At 56.0% G+C, this 17,338-nt stretch overlaps 1 protein-coding gene across 17 annotated transcripts in view; it reads right to left on the reverse strand.

Annotated features, from left to right (window-relative positions):
• EPB41L1 (erythrocyte membrane protein band 4.1 like 1) overlaps window positions 1-17,338 on the reverse strand; it is a 128,046-nt gene that overhangs the window by 110,483 nt on the left and 225 nt on the right. For 16 of the 17 annotated variants that reach the window (XM_070051888.1, XM_051845069.2, XM_051845068.2 and 13 more), the window contains exon 2: window positions 102-165. The exons of the other annotated variant lie outside the window; for it this stretch is intronic. The gene's annotated coding sequence lies outside the window, so the exon portion shown is untranslated. The remainder of the gene's footprint in view (window positions 1-101; window positions 166-17,338) is intronic. 17 annotated transcript variants of the gene reach the window in all.

The following is a 17,338-nucleotide window of genomic DNA, read 5'->3' on the forward strand; positions in this document are numbered from 1 at the left end:
CAGTCCCCCAAGAAACCTGTGGCCTGGACACCGTGCCAGCTCCCCAGCAGTGAGCGCCTGAGGGCCTGGAAGTGGCAAGGCGGGGCCTGTGGAACACTCACCTCTCCTCTGTGCACACCAGCTCCCCGGGGTTAGACGGCTGCAGGTGGGCGGGCGGGCAGGCACCTGGAAGGAGGAAACCCTGTTAGCTTCTAGGAGCGTCAGTTCGCCGGCCCAGCATGTGCTGGAAGTTGAGAGCTGGGCATGTATTTGAAACTTAGGGAAGTTGCTGAACCTGTTAAACAGAAAGGCGTGTGACTGAGCCCCGAGAGCGAAGAGGAAAGTAACAAACAAGAAGCCAAAGCAGGGCCTGGGAGGCCACCCTGAGGATTAGGTCGTCACGCCAAGAGCAGTGGGAAACCATGGACTTGAAGGGTAGAAAATGCACAGGAAAGGGGACAAGGTGGCTCTAGGAGCGGCGGTCAGGAGGTTGTGATGGTCCGGGGAGACAGAACAAGGGCCTAGAGCAGGCTGGTCAGAGAGAAAAGGAAATAGTAATAGGTGGGGGGGCGGGGGTAGGATGTGTGTGTGTGTGTGTGTGTGTGTGTGTTGCGCGCTCACATTGTGGTACAGCCTACTAAGCTGTTGCTTGGGATGTCAGCATTCCATGTCAGAGTCCTGATTCAGTCTAGATTCCTCTGCTTGTGACCCAACTTCCTGCTTATGCACCTGAGAAGATGGTCCAAGTGCTTGGGAGACCAGCATGGAGTCCTGGCTCCTGGCTTCATCCTGGCCCAGGCCTACCCAGCTGTTGCAATCATTTGAGGAGTGAACCAGCAAAGGGAGGATTTTCTCTCTCTACCTCTTCTTTTCCCGCCCCCTTTTTTTTTCAGTTTTTTTTTTTTTTAAGGTTTGTTTATTTGAAAGGCAGAGAGTTACAGAGAGGCAGAGGCAGAGAGAGAGAGACAGAGAGAGATCTTCCATCTGCTGTTCCACTCCCCAGACGGCTGCAACAGCTAGAGCTAGACTGATCCAAAGCCAGGAGCCAGGAGCTTCTTCCGGATTTCCTAGGTGGGCGCAGAGGCCCAAGCATTTGGGCCATCTTCTACTGCTTCCCCAGGCCATCAGCAGAGAACTGGAACAGAAGAGGAGCAGCCGGGACTCAAACTGACGCCCATATGGGATGCCAGCACTGCAGGCGGCAGGCTTGCCCGCTACGCCACAGAGCCAGCCCCTAAGATTCTCTCTCTTCCCCCAAATCCCTCTTTCCCTCCCCACACCCTGTTGCTCTGCCTTTGAAATAAATAAATCAATCTTTTAAAAAAGGAAAAAAAAAAAAGGAGGGGGTGGGGGGCTGGGTATAGCACTTGGTGGTGGCTGGAGCGTAGACAGGTAGACGACAGCAGAGTCCCCACTCTCAGCCACTTCCTTCCAAGTCAGTTACAGTGGTCTTCTAGCACCCACGGAACAACACTCCCAGTGATCTCTGAACCAGGCCTGTCTCTGCCTCAGTCTCCCCATCTGTGAAATAAATATGGCTAGACTCAGTATCTTTTTAGCTTTAGCATTCTGTCCTAGTATAATTCACTCACCGAATATTTCAGCCCCTTTCGATATCATTTGAGCCCTGACAGCAGGCCCAGCTTAGGATGCAATGGACAGGACAGCCGGAGGGGAGGCTTTGGGGTCCCTGGACTCGCACACGTGCAACAGCCCTTCTGCGGGTGGCAGGTGGGAGGTGGTGTCACCAACGCCCAAAGATCAGAGAATCAGGGGTGCAGGAAGCAGGTACAATGGGTGAAGGGCTTCAGCCCTGGAGTCACCTACACCTGGATTTGGCTCCACCACTATAAAACTATCAGGCCTGGGACAAGGCCCTTGGCTTCCTAATTGGGAATTAGAAGGGTCTGCCCCCAGTGCCCAGCACGCAGCCTTCACCTGCAGGGGAAACCTGGGACCCAGAGAGGGAGGCGGCTCCCAGGAGACTGCACAGTGACAGGCTGGCAGAGCTGAGACCCCAGGGCTGGCAGGAGGACCCTGGAGCCTGGGCGCTTGACCACTCAGTGATGTGTACTCCATTTTGGTCCCTGAGGCTCAAAAGCTATGAGAAACTTGCCCAAGTTCACAGAATTAACGGTAGAAGAGGGATTGGAACCTACTACTCCTTAAAGGAAAAGCCCATGGTCTCCGCATGGATTTCCAGGAAGCATATGTGTGCGAAGAGGTTTCAGATCTCAGGGCCCTTTAAACCCAGAATGGGGACAAATGCAAATCAGGACTGTGTGTGTGTGTGTGTGTGTGTGCAGCCACCTTGAGAGGAAACCAGAAGGAGCTGAAGAAACAAAGCCTCTTTCTCAGAAGCCCCCTCCAGGGACCCAGCAGGAGGAGAGGGGCTGCAGGCGGGGCCGTCCATCCCGTCTGAGCAGAGCAGGGAGGAGGGCTGGATCAGCAGCTCGCGCGCACGCTCCCAACTCCAGAGTGAGACGGCTGTACTAGCAGTGCGAAGTCCCTTTCCGCTACAGGAGACTAATAATAACCATTCCTCACAAGCTGCAGATTCCTGGCGAGGCCCAGTCCTCCAGCCCCAGACAGTGGCCTCTCAACGTGGGCCAGTGTTACCGCAACGGTGCCGGGAAGTTCTGCACCAGGTCCCAGCCCTGCAGCCAGGTCACTTCCTGTCAGCGAGCTCAGCTTCCCCGCCTGTGGAGCAGGACTCCTCTTTGCCTGATCTCCTGCAGCAGGGAAGGTCGGAGGAGCCACCCCAACAGCAAACAAACCCCAGGCGTTTGACGCAAACATCTCCTGGGTCCTCATCCCAGCTCCCACCCTCACAGTCTTCCAAAGTCTCTTTTCTCTCTGACTCATGTTGCACTCAGACAAATGGAATAGCTGGACTCCAGGCTGACAGACACAATGGCAGTAGACCCTACAACTAATAGCAGTGGCAGCCACCGCCTCGACTAACACGCAGTTGCTCAGGGTCGCCTGGCCTGCGCACACTGCTTCCCTGAGCAGACAAAGGTTCAGCAAAGTGCAGTGCCCAAGGTCACACACAGAGCGAGGTGGTGGCACAGCTGCAGTGAAATGGGGGTTTCTGGGGCTGGAGCTGTGGCGTAGTGAGTAAGGCTGCCGCCTGCAGGACCGGCATCCCATATGGGTGCTGGCTGGAGTCTCGGCTGCTACACTTCTTTTTTTTTTTTTAATTTTTTTTTTTTTGACAGGCAGATTTGGACAGTGAGAAAGAGAGACAGAGACAGAGACAGAGAGAAAGGTCTTCCTATCTGTTGGTTCAGCCCCCAAATGGCCACTAAGGCCAGCGTGCTGTGCCGATCTGAAGCCAGGAGCCAGGTGCTTCCTCCTGGTCTCCCATGCAGGTGCATGGCCCAAGGACCTGGGCCATCCTCCACTGCCTTCCCGGCCACAGCAGAGAGCTGGACTGGAAGAGGAGCAACCAGGACAGAATCCAGCACCCCAACGGGGACTAGAACTCAGGGTGCCTGCGCCGCAGGCAGAGGATTAGCCAAATGAGCTGCGGCATCAACCAGCTGCTACACGTCTGATCCAGCTCTCTCCTATGGCCTGGGAAAGCAGTGGAAGATGACCCAAGTCCTTGGGCCCCTGCACTCACGTGGGAGACCCGAAAGAAGCTCCTGGCTTCAGATTGGCCCAGCTCCGGCCGTTGTAGCCATTTGGGGAGTGAACCAGCGGATGGAGGATCTCTCTCTCTCTCTCTCTGCCTCTCTGCAACTTAGCCTTTCAAATAAATTAAATCTTAAAGAAAAAAGAAAGAAATGGGCATTTCTACAGTAACCTTCTATGGACAGTGTGGCCCGGGGCTGAAGGTGGGGTGGGCAATGTGTGGCCCTCTGTGACCCCCTCACACTTCCCCAGGTAACTAGTCTTCATAGTCTTGTACTCAAGTATGTCCAACTCAGCTGGCCTCACAGCACAGCCTAATGGAAGCAGAATGAGAGCTACATATGTCATTTTTAATTTTCCAGTAGCTACATTTTAAAAAGCACAAAGAAATGGATGAAAATAATTTTAATTATATATTTATTTAACCGAACATATCCATTTCAACCTATAATTAATATACAAAAGACTTGAGATATTTTACACTATTTTCTATACTGTCTTCTTTTTTTCTTTCTTTTTTTTTTAATTCACAAGCTTTTACTGGGATTTCGCTCCCGGGCGAGGTTCCCTGATCCCAACATATGCTGCCTTCTACATGTGATGTGTATTTTACATGGTGCACATCTTGGTTCAGACACTAAATTTTCATCAGATATTTAGATTTTTGTGGCCTCTATAATGGAAACCTGTACACATGACTTGAATTCCTGAAGGTACATGGAGTCTTCAAAAAGTTCATAGTGGGGCCGGCGCTGTGGTGCAGCATGCTAAAGCCCTGGCCTGCAGCACCGACATCCCATATGGACACGGGTTCTAGTCTCAGCTGCTCCTCTTCTGATCCAGCTCTCTGCTATGGCCTGGGAAAGCAGTGGAAGATGGCCCAAGTCCTTGGGCCCCTGCACCCACGTGGGAAACTGGAAGAAGCTCCTGGCTCCTGGCTTCAGATCAGCTCAGCTCTGGCTGTTGTGGCCAACTGGGGAGTGAACCAGCGTATGGAAGACATCTCTCTCTCTCTCTCTCTCTGTCTCCACTTCTCCCTGTAACTCTTTCTAATAAATAAAATAATTCTAAAAAATAAATAAATAAATATTTCCTTGAAAGACAGAGTCACACACGGAGAGAGAGAGAGAGAGAGAGAGAGAGAGAGAGAGAAATCTTCCATACACTGGTTCACTCCCCAAATGCGCATAATAGCCAGGGCTGGACCAGGCCAAAGCCAATAACTCAGAACTCAATCCCTGTTTCCCACTTGGGTGGCAGGGGCCCAAGCACTTGAGCTATTGTCTGCTAACTCCCAGGGTGCACATTAGCAAGAAGCTGGACGAGAAGCAGCACTCCGATACAGGTGCAGACGTCACAAGTGGTAGCTTACCCTACCGTGCCACGACACCCACCTGCACGTTTATCTTCTAATTCCATTTTCCATGAATGTTTTTTTAAAAGTTTCACTTATTTGAAAAGCAGAGACAGAGGGAGATATCTATCTTCCATTTGCTGATTCACTCCCTAACTGCCCATAACAACAAGGAATAGGCCAGGCTGAAGCCAGAAGCCATCTGGGTCTCCCACATGGGTTGCAGCCAAGTACTTGGGCCATCATCCGTGCTGCCTCCCAGGCATATTAACAGAAAGCTGGATTAGAAGGAGAGTAGCTGAGGTTTGAACCAAGCACTGCTACAAGATGTAGGCATCCCAAATGATGGCTTAACCAGATGTGTCACAATGCACATTCCATTTTTCCATGAATTTTTGGAGTACTCTTGTACAGATAGGTTTGTCTCCAAATGGATGGGGTGGTCTATTGAAATTTTAAAATTAGGGGCAGGTATAGGACATATTTGGGACTCCCATCAAAGTGCCTAGGTTCAAGGTGCAGCCCTGTTCAGCTTCCTGTGAATGTGTACCCTGGGAGGAAGCAGGTGATGGCTCATGTCGTGGGGTCCCTATCACCCATATGGGAGACCTGACTGAGTTCCTGGCTCCTGGCTTCAGCTTGGTCCAGCCCCAGCTGTTGCAGGCATTTGGGGAATGAACCCATGGGTGCTCTCTCCCTATCTGAGTGCCTGTCTCCCTGCCCTTTCAAATAAAATAAATATCTAATTATTTAATTCAAAATCAAATCAAATGCTAAATAAAATGGAAACCTGAGCTCCTTGGTCACACCAGCCACAGTTCAAGTGCTGGTAGCGACTGTATGGGGCAGCTGCAGCCCGCAGCCAAGCTCCGGAGCGAGTGGGCTGGCAGACTCCCGTGCCCTAACCCAGAGCTAAGCCTCCAAGGTCGAGCTGAATCTGAACGAGAAGCGTATCTACTCATTTACTCCCTCGACAATCCCTATTACTACCCGTCTTGGATGACAAAGGGGTAAGAGCACCCATGGTTCAGAGGGACACTGTGGCTCGGCGAGGCAGGCCACCTGCCCAAGGTCACCCAGCTTTCTCAGGGGCCTGAGCTCTGTACCTGAGGCTTGGCAGGTGCCTGTCCAGAGGAGGAACTAAGCTTCTGCCACTATCCACAAGGAACTTTCCTCCCCCTGTCTGGTGGTAGAAAATCGCCCAAACGGGGAAGGAGAGCACTGCACGGAGAGGAGGGCCTGTGCACAGGGCTTGGGCCTGCCTCCCCTCCCTGCCACCTGCTCTGGGGCCAAGCTCTCCGCTGCAAGGACTCGCCCAGGGCCCTGGGACCAGGCCCAGAGCCAGTACTCACCTGCTAGGGCCACCCCAGCTGGAGGCGGGGAAAGAGTTCCAGTGGCAGCCCGCCCCCTGGGGAGGAAGGGAGGAGAAGGCCCTGGGGACAGATTCCAGAGCTGGGGAAAGGTGGCAGCCCAAGCCTTGAAACCCCGGGTGGCTCCGCCCTCTCATGGGGAGCACAGCCAGCCCAGCAGGGTGAAACTCTTGCCAGCTATTAGGTTTAACAATTAACTCCGACTGGCTTCCAGTGCAGCAGGAGGTGGTTCCAGCAGAAAGTCCCATCTGGAGGCAGGGGGGCTCGGAAAGGGAGGAGTCGGCAGGAAGAGAGAAAGAGGTAGCAGGTGACCCCCCCCCCCAATTTCTCCTCATTCTGGTCCCTCTCTGCCATGTGGGCCAGCCCTCTCTGCTAAAGGGCCATGGCATACGTTATGCGCTCAAGAAATATGTTTAATCAACAAGCAAGCGGTGAGGGTGAACTAAAACAAAGCAGGCCAGTTAGATAGGTAGACTGATGGGAGAGACGCGAGGGGAGGCCAAAGATGCTTGCCCAGCCCCCGGCGCCTCATTGACCCCTTTGACCCTGCGACCTACAAGGACCAGAACAACAGCCCCCCTGCATGTGCCAGGGACAGGGCTGTGAGGGCCCCCCGCCCTGGACCTGCTCTTCCTAGCCACAGCTTTGAGAGCCCCGGTTTCTCCCCTGGTCACAGAGGTCACACTGCTCCGGCACACAGGCACACAGGCACACAGATGCTAGGGTGCCCTGTTTTAAGATTTATTTATTTGAAAGGTAGAGTTACAGAAAGAGAGGGACAGAAAGATCTTCCATCCACTGGTTCACTTCCCAAATGGTTGTAACAGCTGGGGCTGGGGGAGCCAGGAGCTTCCTCTGGGTCTCCCATGTGAGTGCAGGGGCCCAAGCACTTGGGCCATCTCCTGCTGCTTTCCCAGGTGCATTAGCAGGGAGCTGGATCGTAAGTAGAGCAGCTGGGACTTGAACAAGCACCCATAAGGGAGGCCAGCGTCCCAGGCAGCAGCTTAACCTGCCAGCCCCCGGGGTGCCCTCGGCTAACACCATCATGCCGCTTGCTACTTAGCAACAGCCTCCTCTTCTCAGCCCACCCCCTGCCTTCCCCCACATCCCCATATTCCCTTGGCTCCCACCTATGTGGTCCTTTCTCCTTTTCCGGAAGGAAAGCCTGGAATGACGATGGTTCCAGCCCACTCACGTCCCACTCACCTGGGATCACACGTACACCTGGTAACAGACTGCTCCCTACTTGACGATGGCTTGTCATTTACTTCCTTCTTGGGATCCCTGGCGCCCTCCCTTCTCCCAGCTCCTAACAGGCTTGGGTCCACAGCCCACCCAGGGGTTTGGTGGAGGCCCCTCCCGGGCTGTGCTTCTGTGCTGGGGAGGCGGAGGGGGGCAATGTTAAGAAATCACTTCTTCTGGCCGGCTCCGATTTAGAGTCTGACATTTCTGGGATCATTTTGTGCTTTAGCTTCAGGCCAGACCAGGGTTCAAGTGCTGACCCAGGCAGCCCTGCAGAGGCCCCCGGTCAGCAGCCCACCCTCACCTGTTCTCAGCTCCAGCCTGGGCAGGTAGGGACAAAGCAGGGAACCCTCACTGGCTCTCCACGGCCTCCGCCATAAGCCCTCACTCCCCTGCCCCAGCCTTCCACCCTTCGCTCGCTCGCTCTCGGCAGCAGCATCACGAGCCATGGCTCCCCAGAATTATTCTGGGCAAAACAAAGCTGCCCCCACCCCGCTCCAGCCAGGGTGCTGCCCCCAGGCCCCCTCCCTGCAGAGACCCTGGAGCTGTTCTTTGCTGCATCCTTTCTGCCAATCTCCACTCGGCCGGCCTCCCCTTCTCCCTGGGGAATACCTGCCTCCCTGCCCTTCTGCCTCCTCCCTCCCAGTGGAATGTCGCCTCCCCCATGGCAGGGATCTCTGCCTCAGCCATACTTCTGCCAGGGTGCTGACTCCTTACTGCTCCTACTTGGCCTTAAGGCCTTGGAGACCAAGGAACGCCTATACAACTTGTTTCAGGCTCTCTATCCTAGCCAACGAGCACAACACACAGACAGTAGTGGATGCTTACTGAAATAACAATGGTAAAGACCATTAACTACAAAGTAAGCAACGACCATTTTACACAGAGCATTTCAGTTCATTCCTCCATAGACTTGTCAGCCCTGTCCCTTTGTTTTAAGCTGAATGAGGACACTGAGGCACAGAGAGGGGAAGTGACTTCCCCCAGGTCACACAGCCAGGAAATGGCAGTCGAGACTGGGATTAAGGTCTTAGCCACTGCCCTACTTGGCTTCCCTCCAATCCACAAGTAAAGGAGAGGATATGTGAGAAGTCCTGGCCTGTCACTGACATTGGCCACAGGGGCTCCAGAGAAACCAGCCCAGTCCAGGGCTGAAGGCAGATTCTGCAAACAAAACTTAGTAAGCCTCTGTTAAGTTCCTACTCTGTACACATCCCTGTGCTAGGCGCAGGGCAGAAAAGAATGCGACAGGAGACATCCCATGCTCACAACCTAGCAAGGGAGACAAGTGCCTTCCCGATAACATGGGACCAAGCAGAGCCTGTCCCCCGGGGGGAACAGATAAGGCACAGAGGGAAGGCTGAGGAAGAAAAGACCAATCTCGTGGTAGGGAGGAGGAGAGGTGGGGGGAACGGTCACGAGGCCTCATCTGAGCTCTGACAGTGACTGGGAGGGGGTGGCCTTCCTGGCAGATAGGAGCAGAGTGAGGTGGGGGGGACAAAGGCACAGGGAATGCGGGGCAGGTCCCAGGAACCTGGGACGTGGAAAGGGAGATGGGGGCTCAAGTGTCTGGGCACAGGAGAGACCAGAAGCCAAGGAGATGCTAAACAGAGCAGACCCCCAGCGGCAGGCAAGGCCCCGAGGCAGCAAGGACAGGGGTGCACAAAGTGGCTGCAGGAGCGCTGCATTGGACCCTCATAGTTACCCTGTCCAACCCTCACCGTGCTCTTGGGCAAATAGGCCCAGGCAGAGGAGCGGAAGGGTCCACCGCCCCGCGCACCGTCCCGGCAAAGCCAGGCGCACCCTGAGGCGTGAGGAAGCAGTCTTCCAGCCTGGCTCTGCCGCTAGCTCCCAGGGACCCTTCCCCAGATGCTGGGCTCCAACTCAACAGAACACCCATGAAGCCAGCGGGTCTACACGTCCGTGCACTGTGACTGGTGGTGCCCATAGCTCCTTCCCCAGGCTCAGTGCACACGCATGCACTTCCGAAGTTCACAGACATCTGAAACCAACGATCTCCAAGGGCAATCTGATGAGAACCAGCTGTGCCCCAATCACCTGGACACAGAGCTGGCCCGGGGTCCCTTCCCTGGAGCAGCTGAACTGGAACCTCTGGAGTGAGTTCTGGAAGACTGTTTCAGCAAGCTCCCCTTTGGCTACTCTTAGCAGGTACGGAATCTGAGAAGCTAGCCTTAGGGAGCCCTAGGAGGAAGGAGGATGGGGTGCTGAGCTGCACCCCTCCAACTGCTTCACATAATGACCTTCTGCTTCCTTGCCTCGGAAGGGAGGGCTCTGTAGAGAGAAGTTTTAAAGCCACTGCTCTCTCATCGATGTCCCTTCTGGCTGAGCCACTTGCTCGGGCAGACGATGCTGGGTGCAGACTTGGCAAGTGACCACAGCTGCCCAGACCCTGAAGTGACTGTGACACCTGTAGCCCCGCCTGGGAGGGAGTCTGGGGTCTGCCTGGGCTGCACTGGAGGTGAGAAGAGGTTTCCCATCTGGCCCCGCGCCAGTGCAGGCTGCCTCCCTCTGGTCCTGGGTGAGCTCTGGCTTGCTTCTTGTCCTTTTCTAGCACGATCTGTCTCTGTACCTGGCTTCAGCCTCTGCCTCCCTCCCCACTTCCCCCCAAGTCCTGCGCATCACGGAGTCTGACAGGGATCTCCAAGCCCGCCACGCAGACAAGACTCGCGCTCTTTGAAGACAGTAAGCTTCCTTATCCAAAGGGCTCCAAGCAATCCATAAGAAACTAAGGTGGCCAGCGACAGAACAATCGCTATGGGAAGGGCCAGGGACCTCCAGACCTGCCCGGTCACCTCCCCCTGACGCAGTGTCCCTCCCACGGGGTAGGCAGCTGCCTGCAACCAGATGGGCCCAGGGCCTTGGCTGGTCCAGGGGCTGAGGCTGCCGGAAGGCCAGGCCCTGAGCGGTGGTAGAGGGAGGCCTGGGAGGCAGGAGTCCTGCGTGGTGGACCCTGATTAGAGCCGAGACTCCATCCTCTGCAGCTGGGTGACTGCTGAATGTTCTCACAGTCCCCTCGAGGAGCGGCCTGGGAAGGAAGCAAGAGCACCCCTGGGGTTTGGACAGATCTAGATTTAAATGTCAGCCATGCCGCTTGCTGGCTGAGGGCTAGTTAGACCTCGGCTGAGCAAGCCATGCAGCCTCCGTCAATAAAATGGGGATTGTAATCTCTGCCTCGCTGAGTAGCTGGGAGGATTGAAAACAGAAGGCCCAGAAAGCGCTTAGCGTAGGGCCTGGCACAGGGCAAGCCAATAAACGTAAGCACCAGGGTGAGCCTCTTATGAGGAAGACCCTGTGCTTTCTAATCTTAGCTGGCCCCAAGCAACCCCCAGCCAGCCACCTGTGGCGGGGCCTGGGGACTTTATCTGGAGAGCAGGTGAGGCGAGGGGAGAGAGGGGGAGGGGGAGGAAAAGAGGCGCGCCAAGGGGCCCAGAGTGGCCTGGCTCCCCCAGCTGGGGGTGGGGTGGGGAAGGGGGGGGGCGACTTGGCAGAAACTGCCAGGCCAGGATGAGCCCAATTCCCTCTGCAGGCCAAGGCACAGTGTAGAGGGACACAGCCTGCCTGAGAAGCACCGCCCAGGCTGTCCGCAGGGACACTGAAGCCTTGGGTTACCTCCAGGCCCCGGCTCCCACTGATACAGGCAGAGCTGGCGCAGCCAGGCTGATAACAAAACCCCCTGCCCATCCAGCTTGCAGGGGCGCCGAGGGCCCGCCCGCTCAGGACCAGGGACCCTCTTGTAGGGATGCTCATCCTGGAGTGGCAGACTCCTTGCGGCTGGGTCTGTGCTGGACCCCCTCCAGGCCTCTACTTGTCCATGCTCCTGCTTCTTCTAAAGTTGCAACCATGGGAAATGCAGCGTTGAGAGCCACAAACAAGGCATTCATCCCGATGGCCACGGACCAGCTCTGGGGACTTCAGGGTGTCACTTCTGTCTGCGCATCAGTTTCCCTCCTCAAGCTAACCAAGGCACCAACAATGACCGCCTCTGAGGTCCTCCGCTCACAGTGGCTGCACGTCGTGCGGTGGCCCTGAGCACAAAGGGGTTTCAGGAGAGCAGCGGGCTGGGCTGGGCTCTGCTGAGAACTCAGTGGATGTGACAATGACCAAGGGTGACGGGTGCCGGCGCCGCGGCTCACTAGGCTAATCCTCCGCCTTGCGGCGCCGGCACACCGGGTTCTAGTCCCAGTCGGGGCGCCGGATTCTGTCCCAGTTGCCCCTCTTCCAGGCCAGCTCTCTGCTGTGGCCAGGGAGTGCAGTGGAGGATGGCCCAAGTGCTTGGGCCCTGCACCCCATGGGAGACCAGGAGAGGCACCTGGCTCCTGTCATTGGATCAGTGCGGTGCGCCGGCCGTGGCGGCCATTGGAGGGTGAACCAACGGCAAAAGGAAGACCTTTCTCTCTGTCTCTCTCTCTCACTGTCCACTCTGCCTGTCAAAAAAAAAAAGACAGTGACGGGTATAATTAAAAGCCACGGCAGGAGCTTTCTCATGATCTCCCGGGATTCCGGATCTGGTGAGCTGGGCGGGGCTGGAGGACTGGCCAGTGATCACTCACATTTGGCAGATGAGGAAAGTGAAGCCAGGATGGGTGACTTGTCCCAGCCATTAAGAGCAGGAAAGGGGAGCTGCAGAGAAAGGAGGAACCACTGCAGGCCTACTGTGCGCCACCCCACTAGGCATGTTCAGCCGGTCTCACCAACACTGCCTGGTAGGTGCAATCGTCCCCCTTTCACAGAGGAGGAAACTGAGGCCGAGACCAAGTAACTGATCCGCCCTAAGGCTCCCGGCTGCTCAGCTGCAGTATCTGGATTTAGACCTGGGCTGTGGGTGCCCAGGGCCTGCATGCCTTCCCATGTTCTATCTGATCTGGGTTGAGAGGTCCTCTCCCAAAATTCATGTCTACCCAGACCCTCAGAATGGGAGCTTATTTGGAAACAGGAGCTTAGTGGATGGAATTAATTAAGTGAAAATGGGGACATGCTGGATTAGGGCAGGTTCTAAACCCAAAAGGACTGGTCCTTATTAGAAAAGAAGATGGCTCAGAGACACACACAGAGAAAGCCGTGTGATGACAAAGGCGGACGAAGCTGCAGACCACGGACTGCTGGCAGCCACAGAAGCTAGGACAGACTGCCCCCACTGAGCCCCCAGAAGGAGCAACCAGCTTTGCTGACACCTTCATTTCGGACTTGTAGCCTCCAGAATGGTGAGAACACATTTCCGTGGTTCTAAGCTCCCTGGGCTGTGGAATTCTTCACAGTAGCCCTGGGATACTAATACACCGTGTGTCCTTCTAGTGACAGGCCTGGGATGCAAACTCCGGAGCTCAGATTCCTACCCATCTGGCAGTCATGAGAAGTCATCTCACCTCCCCTTCGCCTTCCTGGTCAAACTGGTCTGAAGTCCATCAAATGGGCTTCTTCCGGTTTGGGACCTCTGTCCGCCCCCTGGGTCTCCCATCGAGTGTCCAGTTTCCTGGCCCACAGTCCTCCCCTTGCCCCAGGCCACCTTCTACCACTGCCTGGAGAGCTGTGTTTCTGAAATGCAGATCTGATCTATCTTGGCTTGGCTTCATCCTCCTCTCCAGCTGCCCACCCCCCACACACCTGTGAAACTCAGTCGAGCACTTGCGCCTGTGCAGATGTTGGCCCAGCCTTCCACTCAGCCCCACCTCCAGCCACGCGTCCCACCTATCCACACCCTGCCCCAACTTCCGCTCCTCCGACATGAAACTATTTGTGGTTCGCCTAACAAGCCATGTTGCCTTGGCACACGCTGTTCCAGCTGCCTGGAAGATCAAATCCAGTCCAAACCTCATCTCTCTCCTCTATGAAGCCTCCTCCATAACAGCCCCACCCTGCCACCTTGTCTATTGTCCCAGTGATATTGCATGTCTGCCCCCGGCCCCAGCCTGGAAACACTGTTGTATTCATTTCCTTTCTGTAGGCCAAGGGCCCAACACAAAGGCATTCAAGAATGTTGAATTAACTATTACGGAATAGCAATAATAATAATAATAGCTAACATTTGCTGAACACTTACTACTATGTGCTCACACTGTGCTAAAAATTCCATATATGTTGCCTCATTTAATTCTCAAAATAATTCTATGAGACAAGACACTATTAATGACCTTGTACAGGTAAGGAAATGAAGAGATGGAACCCTTGCCCAAGTCTACTCAAGTAGTACATGACAAGGGTTCAATGACCCCAGAGCCAGAGCTAGTGACCACACAGTAATACTCCCTTAGCTGAAGCTGCACTTTTCCCAGGTTCAGTCACCTGTCATCAACCACAGTCTGAAAATACTACATGGAAAAACGCGGTGGCAAACAGTCTCTAAGTTCTGAATGTTGGACCAGGTAGTGCGATGGAGTCACACCACCCAGCGCTTCCTGTCCGGAGTCTGGGGACCAGACCTTTGTGCAGGGCACTCACGCCCTACACACTGCCTGCCTGTGAGTCACAGGTGCTCCCCTCCGCTGGGACGGCGACTGTGGCAGCACTGCAGTGCCGTGTCCAGGTGGCCGCTACTCTGCCTAACGACGCCCCAGAGCACCAGAGCAGTGATGCTGGCAGTTCAGATCCGCCAGGGGCCACGCAGTGCTCCCTGCAAGCGCAAAGGTGGAAGCTCTGCACTTCAGACGCCCAGAGGTTTCACTGGGGGTCTTGGGACTAGCGCCTTAGGTCCACCCTCTGGCCCAATCCCTGCGTTTTACAGAAGAGGAAGCATGCAAAAAAAAAAAAAAAAGAAAAAAAAAAGAAAGAAAGAAAGAAAAAGAAAAGAAAAAATGGACAGAGATTTGTCCATAGTCACACAGCAAGGCACGAACCCAGAGCTTTCAAGTCCTCATTCAAAGCTCTTGCTCTTCTCATTCCCACATAAACTAGGCTGTGTCTCCTAAAGAGACAAACTTGTCAAACACTGTCAGGAAGTCAGGCACTGTGTGGGACACTAGGAAGGTTAATAAGTAAGTTCCTGCCTGGCGTGTACAGTCGAGCTAACAGGTTCACATGGAACCACAACCTCTCCTGAGCCCTTTGTGACGACAGAACTCTAAGAATGCATGCTAGGGAAACTCACGTGGCGGAAGGATCTGGCCAGGCCCCTCCTACGAAGTGACCGCTGAGCTGAAATCTGAAGAGTGGGAAGTAGTCAGGATAAGAAGTGGGGGAAGAGTGTGCTAGCAGAAGGAAGAGTGTGTGCAAAGTCCCAGGGCGGAAAGAACCCACAGTGAAATGAAAGACCAAGGAGGCTGGTCTCCAGGGAGCTGGGCAGGCCTGGGGAAACTGCGCAGAGCCCTGGCTAGAATCTGCCCCAGGGCAGACACTGTCAAAGGGTCACGATGGTGTTGAGTCAGGAGGACCGAGTTGAGTTGCCCAAGGTCATAAGGACGACCTGGGTCTGGAAAGGGCTCCTGCCTACCAGCTGGGGCTTCAGGGCTACCTCAGTACAGGTCTGCACCCGGCAGCTCTCCTGGCTTCAAAGCAAGGGAGGTCCCAGCTCCATGGCTGCACCTCTCCTGACAGCTGCAGCACACTGGAATCACCTGTGTTGGCTCAAACACAGGCTGATGGCCCTGCCCCCAGAGTTCTTGATTCCACAGGGCCAGTGTGAGGCCTCAGAATTTGCATTTCCAACACACTCCCAGGTGACCCTGCTGCTGGTAGTCAGGCAACCACACTTTGAGAACTGCCAGAGTAAGGCGTGGTGAGGGGAGTCTATGGCCAGCCTCCTTGGGGGCTAGCAGGGTGGATCTAGGTAACAGTGAGACAAACTCTAGTACTCGGAGCAAGGGGGGAGGGGACCTCAAAGCCCCCAGATCCAGTCCACTAGCTGCCTAGTCAGGGAAACTGAGGCTTAGGGAGTTGGCCTATTTTACATAAGAGAAGCTAAGTAACAATGTGTTGAGTGAACAGGTTAAACACACACACACACACACACACACATACAAATACACCTGGTTTGTCCAAAGTCAAAGGGAGAGCAGACTCCAGGGCTCCTGAACTCCAGGCCGAAGCTTTCCACAGCCTGGGATCTGGGCTTTGGGGCAGGAGACAGCAAGCTCCGCCTTCCCAGCTCTGCTGCACTTGGCAGGAAAACACGTGAAGAGCTGCAGAGATCTGCTCTTGGCCCCCAGTCCTATCACCCAGCACCTTCCTTCCTGCTTGCACCCCCAGTCCCTCCCTTCACTCTCCAGATCTTGTGCGCTTTAGCCCGGCACGCCAAGCCCCGCCGGGGGAGAACTGGAACTGCAGGAAGAATTTGCACACTTAGATGTCCTTCTCCAGCGGTGCTCCCATTCGTGTTTCTCTGTCCTTGTATCCCTGCCCATCTCCAGCCTGCCTGCACTCACACCAAACTCTGAAACCCAGAGAGTCAGGGGCTACATTTACCCCAAACGTCCTTTTCACCCAGTTCTCTAAAATAGAGTGGCCCTGGGCAGAATTCTTCTGTCTGTTCCAGTTGGCAGCGAAATGCCACTTCTTTTACACACCCACATGCACAGACTCACTAATACACAAACAGCTACGCATGCAAACAAATACAGCAGAACTTACAAAAAGAGATACACGGTACACTGTTCACGATAAAACACACCTAGGCACCCAGAGTAAGGATCAGAAAGGCACCGCCCTCCAGGGCATGGGGAAGGGTGCAGACACGCCCCAGGGTGCCTCTCAAAGTATAGGGGTCTCCGGAGGGGGGATTCCGGGGCGTGGGACACGGCCCTTTAAGAGAGTGATTCTTCCTCCCAATCCTTTCAAGACACCTGTGAGGTGGCTCTCCCGGGCAGGGGTGCAGGGGGGATAGTGGCTGACCAGGCTAAGCTGGGTCTGGCCCTAGGCGACAGTGCCCGAGCCACGACAGGAAATGGCTCTCTGAACTGGGCTGGGTCACCGCTTGGAGACCGCTGTCGCCGCCACCCCCACCCCCAGGACCCCTCCCTCCACACCCATTCGCCCACCCCCTCACGCGCGCACCCAGGATTCAGGCAGGACACGCCTTCCGCTCCTGCTCGGCTCCGAGCGCGGGCTCCACGGTCGGGCCCAGCTCCCTCCGGCCCCCGGGGTGTGGCCGCCCACCTGCCAGCAGGGAGTCTCTGCCCGGCTGGGCCGCCCCCGCCGCCGCCGCCACCCACCGCCCGGGCCAGGTGCCGGACTCCCGGCGACAGCAGCTCCCGGGCCGCCGCCCCCACCCCTTCCTCCCGACAGTGCGGAGACAAAGCCGCGCACACGCACACGGGGGCTACGCGGGTGCACACCCGCGCTCACACGCGCACACACGGGAACCACACTGGCGCGCACACGGCGACACACACTCACACCTCCCACCCCTGGCTCCAGCCGCAAGCGAAGCCACGGGCACACCCTCGGTAGCACGCACACACTCTCGGCTACACACTGGGACACACCCTCTCACAGACACACTCGCGGAGGACACCCGCAAGCACACACGCCCTCACCAGAGGTGCTCAGGCCACCCGCGGGGCGCACACTCGGCGCACACGCGCGCGCGCGCCCCGAGCATCCCCTTGCACCGATCCCGAGCACAAGCGCGCTCACACCCACACGCCCGGAACCCTGGGCCCCGACGCACGTTCCCGCGCCAGCTCCGAAGCGCTCGAACCGAGCCGGAGGCTCCGGACCCTGGCGCCCGCCCCCCGGAGCCCGCCTGCCGGCTGTCAGTGCTCGCGAGTCGGGGACAGCGCCCGCAGCGCCCGGCGATCACCCC

Source organism: Oryctolagus cuniculus, chromosome 11 (assembly GCF_964237555.1).
Source record: "Oryctolagus cuniculus chromosome 11, mOryCun1.1, whole genome shotgun sequence".
Lineage (NCBI taxonomy): Eukaryota > Metazoa > Chordata > Mammalia > Lagomorpha > Leporidae > Oryctolagus > Oryctolagus cuniculus.